This window comes from Poecilia reticulata, linkage group LG16 (genome assembly GCF_000633615.1).
Source record: "Poecilia reticulata strain Guanapo linkage group LG16, Guppy_female_1.0+MT, whole genome shotgun sequence".
In the NCBI taxonomy this organism is placed as follows: Eukaryota; Metazoa; Chordata; class Actinopteri; order Cyprinodontiformes; family Poeciliidae; genus Poecilia; species Poecilia reticulata.
In genome coordinates this window covers 28,415,274-28,422,774 of record NC_024346.1, presented here as the reverse complement: position 1 = coordinate 28,422,774, position 7,501 = coordinate 28,415,274, and the positions used below count along the sequence as shown (strand labels likewise).

General features: G+C 38.6%; 1 long non-coding RNA gene across 2 annotated transcripts in view; it reads left to right on the top strand.

The window, feature by feature from the left end:
* The window catches only part of LOC103478211 (uncharacterized), a 46,290-nt gene that overhangs the window by 3,756 nt on the left and 35,033 nt on the right, over window positions 1–7,501 (top strand). For both annotated transcript variants that reach the window (XR_535757.2, XR_535756.2), the window contains exon 2: window positions 3,473–3,572. This is a non-coding gene — a long non-coding RNA (uncharacterized LOC103478211). The remainder of the gene's footprint in view (window positions 1–3,472; window positions 3,573–7,501) is intronic.

Here is a 7,501-nt window from a genome sequence, read left to right as displayed (position 1 = left end):
CATACACCCACACACGCACACACACACACACACACACACACACACACACACACACACACACACACACACACACACAAAAACGCCAGCTCAGTGTTTCCAAAGATAGCCGTGGTTACCTGACTATGATCACATGTCTGTTTTTTTCTGATGCCCTATTTTAAATACAATCCTGGTTTATCTAGTTCAAAAAAAGAATCCATCTATCCATTTTCTGCCGCTTATCCGTGGTCGGGTCGCGGGGGCAGCAGCTTCAGWAGGGAGGCCCAGACTTCCCTCTCCCCAGCCACTTCTTCCAGCTCCTCCGGGGGCAAATAAAGAATCAACAGGCCCAAAACAGGAATCAGAACCATAGTCAAGAGAAGAGGAATGTTTTCAGAATAACACTTTTAAATTTCAGAAGTACAATTTTTCTAAAAATATCCAATCTTGATATTTTTGGGGGGGCTAAAAGCAATAACAATGAACAGAAAGTGATGGAGAAACAGTGATGAGGAGGTGTACCTGTCATGTTTTGAGGGTTGATGGTGAGGACAGACGCAGCTGGACCCAGGGCTGAGGTGCAAAATGATGGTTTTAATGTATGAGTAAAGTCCAGGCAGCACAGGTGAGACAAGGAACTCACACACTGGTAGCACTGGGAAGGTAGACACAGTCACACACAACACGACTCACGCCTTTAGACTAGGACCCGACAGTGAAACAAAGACACAGGTGACTTTAAATACATAGAGGGTAGTCAAGGGAAAACAAAGGGCAGCTGGGGGCGATCAAGGGGAAGATGCAACAACACAGGAACTAAAACGCACAGAAAATCAAATCCTCACAACACGTGGATAAAAATTTAGAAGTAGATACAAGCTAGATTAGTCTTACTGTTTAGCATAAGACTCGTGGATAAACTCAGTGGTATAACTAAGTATCTGTTTTTTTTATGGATGTTAACAAATGGCTAATTAACACTGAGGTGCGAGACATTTTGATGGATGAAAACTCAAACATGACTGAAGTCTCGTTGTTAAGGAACCTAATATAAGACAGGTGTTGTATACAGTAGAAGCGAGGTCAAAGCTTGTTCTATTGGGTCAACTTTACATCGGTTCAAGAACATGGAATCTCATCCAACTAATCAAAACCAGCCACTCTTTATACTGTTGCGCTAAATATGCACTTAATCTGCTGTCAACGGTAAAGTATAGTCAGTTTATTAACAGTGGAAATAGGGAATAAAGGGCACAGCAAATGTTTTTTTTTTTTTTATTAATCATCTAGGTGTGTTTTATTTTGCCGTTTCTTTTATTAGACGGCCTAATTAGTTTATTTTCATCATAAACAAACATTTAGTCCCTTCCCTACACATCGCACAGGCCATGTCTGGCTTCTTGAATCAAGCCTTCATAACAGCAGTTTTTAAGAGAATGTGCAGCTACCGCTAATCTTCAAAACCTCTGCCTCAAAATAAACAACGTGACAGAAAGGAGGGATGTCTGAGATGAATCTGCAGCAACGAAACTGGATACCAAAACGAGAGGACAGTATGTAATGAAGAGAGAGCAGAGGGTGGTGGTGAGTTGGGGTAGGGGGAGGCAGGGGGGTGTTTAAAATAAGTTCAAGAGCAAAGATAAAGCCCAAGGATGATGGTATCTGCAGGATTGAAGAAAGCCTTTCAGTACCAGAATGGTCCCAATCACTTAATCAGCCTGACTCCACCCAGCAGCGTCCTTGTCTTCCATCATATGCTATTTCCCCAGCGCCAAACAGTCAATTTCACTCCGTGTGTGTGTGGGCGACATCTGAGTAAAAGGGTTACAGAGAGCACTGATGGCTCTGTCATAGTGGAGGCTGGCCTTGCATTACCAAAGCATAGCACTTCTGACTGTCCGCATGTCTCGCTGAAAAGATGACCGATGTGAAACGGGAGACGGTACGGTTCGAGATGGAGCGTTTTCTACGCGCTCGTTAAAGGGAATTGGTCCCGTTAGGAACCGAAAAAACCGGCATAAAGTCCAGGATATCAGTTTAAAGGAGAAGGAGAAGGAGAAAAAGATGTGTTCTAGTCTGCTTAATACACACGAATAAGAGTTTGGAACATTAGTTAAGCTTATAAAAGTACGACCAGTAGAGAGCGCTGTTCAAATGTTTGACTCATTGTGAGCATGAATTTTATATACATTTTTGGACATGACACTTTTAAACTATTTTTTTTGATCAGGCTTGACTTTATTCATTTTTTCAAGTTTCAAAATAGTCATTTATATTTGTTTGTTCTGATGTAATATTCTATTCTTAAATATGGCGCTTTCATTAGCTGTAAGCAGAAAATCATGATAATTAAGGAAATAAAAGCTTGTTAACATCAGGCTGTGTTGAATTAATCTACCAATTACTGAAATAAATCTACACATTTTTAAATGATAAAAACCCAAGACTTTATTTTGTAGGCATTAACAAGCTTCTGGTATAATTTTGTCCACATATTTGACAACTCTTCTTATCAGAAATAAAGCGCATTTTAATTCCTTGACTTCCTAATGTGGCGCATAATCCATAAACTTTCAATAGGATTGGTACTGGAAATGTTCTAGAAGTTTAACCCTGAAAACTGGAATTCATTTAAAATAATTATTTGAGATTATTCATGTGAATTCAGCAAATTTAATTCTAATTGGAGAAATTAGGCATTAAAGTTATGTGGACATAACTCCAGCTGCTACATGGTGGCAAACTATTTCCAAAACTATACCCAGTATGTGTCGAATATGCATCACTTGGCATTAGAGGATCAAGGCTAATTTATGAGAATAGTCTGCAAGTGATTACCATACTCTCTCTTTATTACATACATTCTAAAAGCAGGAATCATTGTCCTGTTGAAACATCCATTTGATCCAAAGTTTTAATAAACAGTTAGATAAAATGAAATTAGTTTGGATGTTAAAGAGCAACCCAAAAACCAACAAGGCTCAAGTCAATGACGCCTCCTATTTTCTACAATAAAACAAGTTTTACGTCACCACACATTAAGGAGGTGCTGACCAATGACGAAGCCCCTACTTCAACATAAGCATGACCTAGCTTGACTACAAAATGTAACTACCCATATGAATAATCTGAATACTTATGAAGGGATGTTTCATAGTGAAATGAGAAAGACTGAGCCATTTGGCTAACATCTGGATAAATCTGGTGCTCCAACATGACACAAATGTACATCAAAGTGATTTTATAACGTATAGAAAGCTTACGATAAGCTTCGGGAAGACCTAAACCTTGACCAAGTTCACTCATGTAATTCCTGTTTTTGAAATCCAATAAAATCTGTATCATCACTGAATCCTAGAAAAACTGTCTGAATGAACAACAAAGACCTTTTAACTGCCACTGATCATCAGTCTGTCTGTAATCAAAATAAAATAATTTCAAATAATTTTCTACTTCGAATGCTAACGCATTTCAACACAATTATTTTCTACAGAAACAGTCTGAGAATTGCCCAGGAGTGCTTCAGAGTCATAAATCTGCCGAGTCTGACCCCGATCCAAGGTTTCATACAACACATCAACGGAACGACCAAGGTATGGCGTAATATACGATCCTGACCTTATCAAGGTGTCGGGCATACAGTAACTAATGCAGATAAAGCCGCCACATATATTCTCAATTCTGTAGCAAAGGCATTCCTATAACTTTCCTGTTATTTGTTGTTATTCAACTGTTGTACCATGTGGTATCACCTTCCTAACAAGCTTATAAAAAAAAAAAAAAATTGAAGCACAGCTCAAATTTTTTGGTCCCAGCTAGGGTCAGACGCTAGCTAAACTGGTACTCAATGTGACCCAAAGCTATTCATGCTTCAGAAGAGCACAGAGCTGCCATGTTCAAACATGAGTTTAGCAATTAGAGGCACTTTGGATGAAATCTCACAAGTTGTGACTCTGTCATTGACAATGACAACCACTTCTTTGTTGACGTGCCAAGAGGCCTAAAGTCTGGTCATGGTACTAAAGAAATGAGTTTGACTGCTCGTATTTTGGCAAAAAAAAAAAAAAGACTTCTGCCATTATTTTTGGAAGGTGACGATAAGCAGCTGGGTGGACAGAGTCTCACACCTGACACTGATGACATTCAACAAAATGCTAAAATTCACAGAGTGATGGAAGCTCAGATGAGAAGGAGAGGAAAGAACAACATGGGTAGATATGGCAAACGATATCCCCATCGCAATATATATATATACATATATATATATACACACATATATATATACACACACACACACACACACACACACACACACACACACACACACAGCCCAGGAATAATTCTCAAATACAAACTGAAAAACTCTGAAAATTCTTGTAGTTTTTCATACTGCAATGTATATCGCAGGGTAAGAAAAAAAAACTACTTCTTTTCTAATATCATGCAGCTGTAAATCCAGATAGTTCTTAAAAAAATAAGTCTGTGAAGATTTTGAGGTGCTGCTTGGAAAAGAGCAGCTGCTGGTTGTATGAATGTGGGCTTTTTTCCCTGATAGTCCATCAGAGTTGGGCCTTGTGGAATGTCTTCCCTCCTCTGTCTAAACAAAGCCTAAGATAAGCTTTAAGGAGAATCCTTTAGGTGATCCAGCTGCTCCCAGCTGTAGGAGGCGTCACGCCACAATGAAGGCTGGACCAAAACCGTTTCCTCTGTTATTATTATTTATGACATTTCCATGCAGAAATAGCAGAAATTCTAATTTTTTTGTTTATTCTGACTATTATCTTTTTTTTTGTCACGCTCCTTCCTCGAAGCACATTTTAATGATTGGTCCTGTCTTTGAATTTTCCCAATTATTTCTCTCTGCCTTTCCCGTCCTTCGTCACTGTGGGTAGGAAAACAAGCCGTTCCTTTTAACTGCATACAAAACTTCACCTGCCCAATTACATTCAAAATAAAAAATAAGTAAATATAAAAAAAGAGAAAAACCAATCGTACACCAACATGCATTTTTATTTTCTTAATTTGTATGATTACATTACATTAAAAGAATATTTAGCATTTTGTCCGATCGAGCTGTAAATAATGGGGGTAAAAAAAATTTTTTTTTAAAAATCGGGGGATTTTTGCAACATTTTCCTTTTTAAGGAAAATTACGTTAAATGGTTACACAGTCCTGTACTGTATGTGGCTGTGAAATATTCCAGTGGAAAGGAAAGAGGCAGCGCGGGTGAGACAGGGAGGAAATAATTAGCAGAGAGAAACGATTGCGCTAATGAGAGGAGAATTTGACTAGGATACTTTACTTGACCCCCAGTGTTCCTCAGCTGTCCAAAGGAGGGGAGAGGGGGGAAAAAAGGCTGATTTATAATTATACTCTGCAATTCACCATGAAATTGTTATTGTGGAATACCATTTTGAAAATGTTATCAAACAATTACTTTAAAAAAAATTTTTCTTCCTCCCCACGCCGGAAACTGTTGCACACGTCTCACCTAAAAAAAAAAAAAAAAAAATGAGATGGCGGTTCGGAGCCTCCCGCCTGTCATCCACTGCTGTTCATGCAGATGAGCTCTTTTCTTTATTTTTTTCTTCTTCTCCTCCTCTCTCCCTCTTCTTCTCCTTCTCCCCCCTTCCCCCAGAGCCTCTGTTCCGAAGGGATGCTGTGGCAAATAAAATAATACTCTGATAAAACTGAAATATTTTATGACAGAATGATAATCATTGCAAGCATACGTGCCACTGATACGGGGCCCCGTTTCGGTTGGGGGAGGAGAGGAAATAATCCTTTTTGTGGGCTTTAAAAAAAAAAAAAAAAAAAAAAAAGAATCTCAGCTGAATCACATCAGAAGAAGGGAGAGGAAAAAAAACTCAAAAGACAGTTCCAAGATGAGCCAACTCCAGGAGAAAATGACCTCCTCGTTTTGGTGATAAAGTTCTAGCCAAAATATGATATCAGCCTGCGACGTGACTCATTAGAAATGTGTGTACGGCGTGGAGGCAGCCCTCCCTATCTGCCAGTGCCTGGCTTGCCGGCTGATAAGAGGCAAATGCAAATGTCCTGATAAGAACTGAATGCAAATATTTATGATATGATATTCCCTGGGAATTATGTGCGGATAAAACAAAGTGTATTATTTCCCCCGTAATTCTTTCAGGTTTGCCAAATTGTCCTTTTTTTTTCTTTTTTACTTTCAGAATTTGCATTTCTTCAAATTGATTGGGTCTGCGTATTATGTTAAGCTATTTGTTTGCTGAGGATGGTAATTAGTTACTGTAATTACAGCGATGACAGTTGCTAAATTGTTTTTAAGCATTACAGTGTGTCTGTGCCAGAAGATTGCAGTACTTATTTTTAGGATTTAAGCATTTGCTGGAAACCCTCCCACTCTAAGGCCAAAATGGAAATATATTTTTTTTGAACTACAAAGCAGCCATTTTCAGAGCAAAGACTTTTTTTTTTCTTTTTTGAAAATGTCGGCTAATTTGCACTAATTGCTGGTTTGACTGCGTTGCACGGTTTCTTCTCCGATCAGGGGGACTCGTCACTGATAGCATGTCTTGAGGGATCAAAATGCGCTCGAATAGTGGAAATACATGTGTTTGTTAGCTTTTGTAGCCTCGTTTCAAGTCGGACTTTTAATGTTCTCAGTCACCCAAGAAACAAATTGCCGTTGAAGGCGCATTTGTAATTATGGTTCCCAGTGTAGCCTATACTGGCTTTCAAGTTTAGTAAACATTAATTAGCGCAGACACAGACAGTTGGGTGCTTCAGAGGGCGTTTCATGTGCAACACGAACGGCGAATGTTGAAATCACGTGGATCTGGGCTGAAAAAGCTACGAGAAGCAAAAAAAACCAGCAGGAAAAGAAACCGTGCTGCAGACCGAGGGAACAATTATTACTTATCAAAGTTCAACACTACTGAAGAATACCTCAGAGGTCAAACGCTCCTCTGGTGCAACAACAGATTAATCTATAAGGCTGCACATTCAGATTATTTCCTACAAGAGTTCAATATGTGGAGTATTATAGAATAAACTATATACATATATACACATTATATACATATCTTCAGAGACTTCATATGTTTTCAGTCTGTCTGTTAAAGATAGTATTACTGACAGTAGCACAATTTGCAGAATGCCTGTTTTGTTTAGTTTTCTTCTTGGAAAAAGTTATTAAAAACAAGTTTTTGTCTAAATTAAGGTGAATTCATGGTTCCTTTTTCCACATAATGTAACCGGTAGTGTTTATGATAAAAAAAAATAATAATAATAATTATGTGATCGGTATCAGTGATCGGCCCTCATGGGTGATCGGTATCGGCAGGAAAAAACCTGATCGGCACATCTCTAATTTACATACATACATATACACAATGATTTCAAATCAGTGTGGAGTATTATAAAATAAATAAACTATATATATGTATATATACACACAGCACCAACACTGTTTATAGTGGGGATGGTGCGCTGCTGACCTCAACTCGGGACGTTGTGGGCCGGTGGGCGGAATACTTC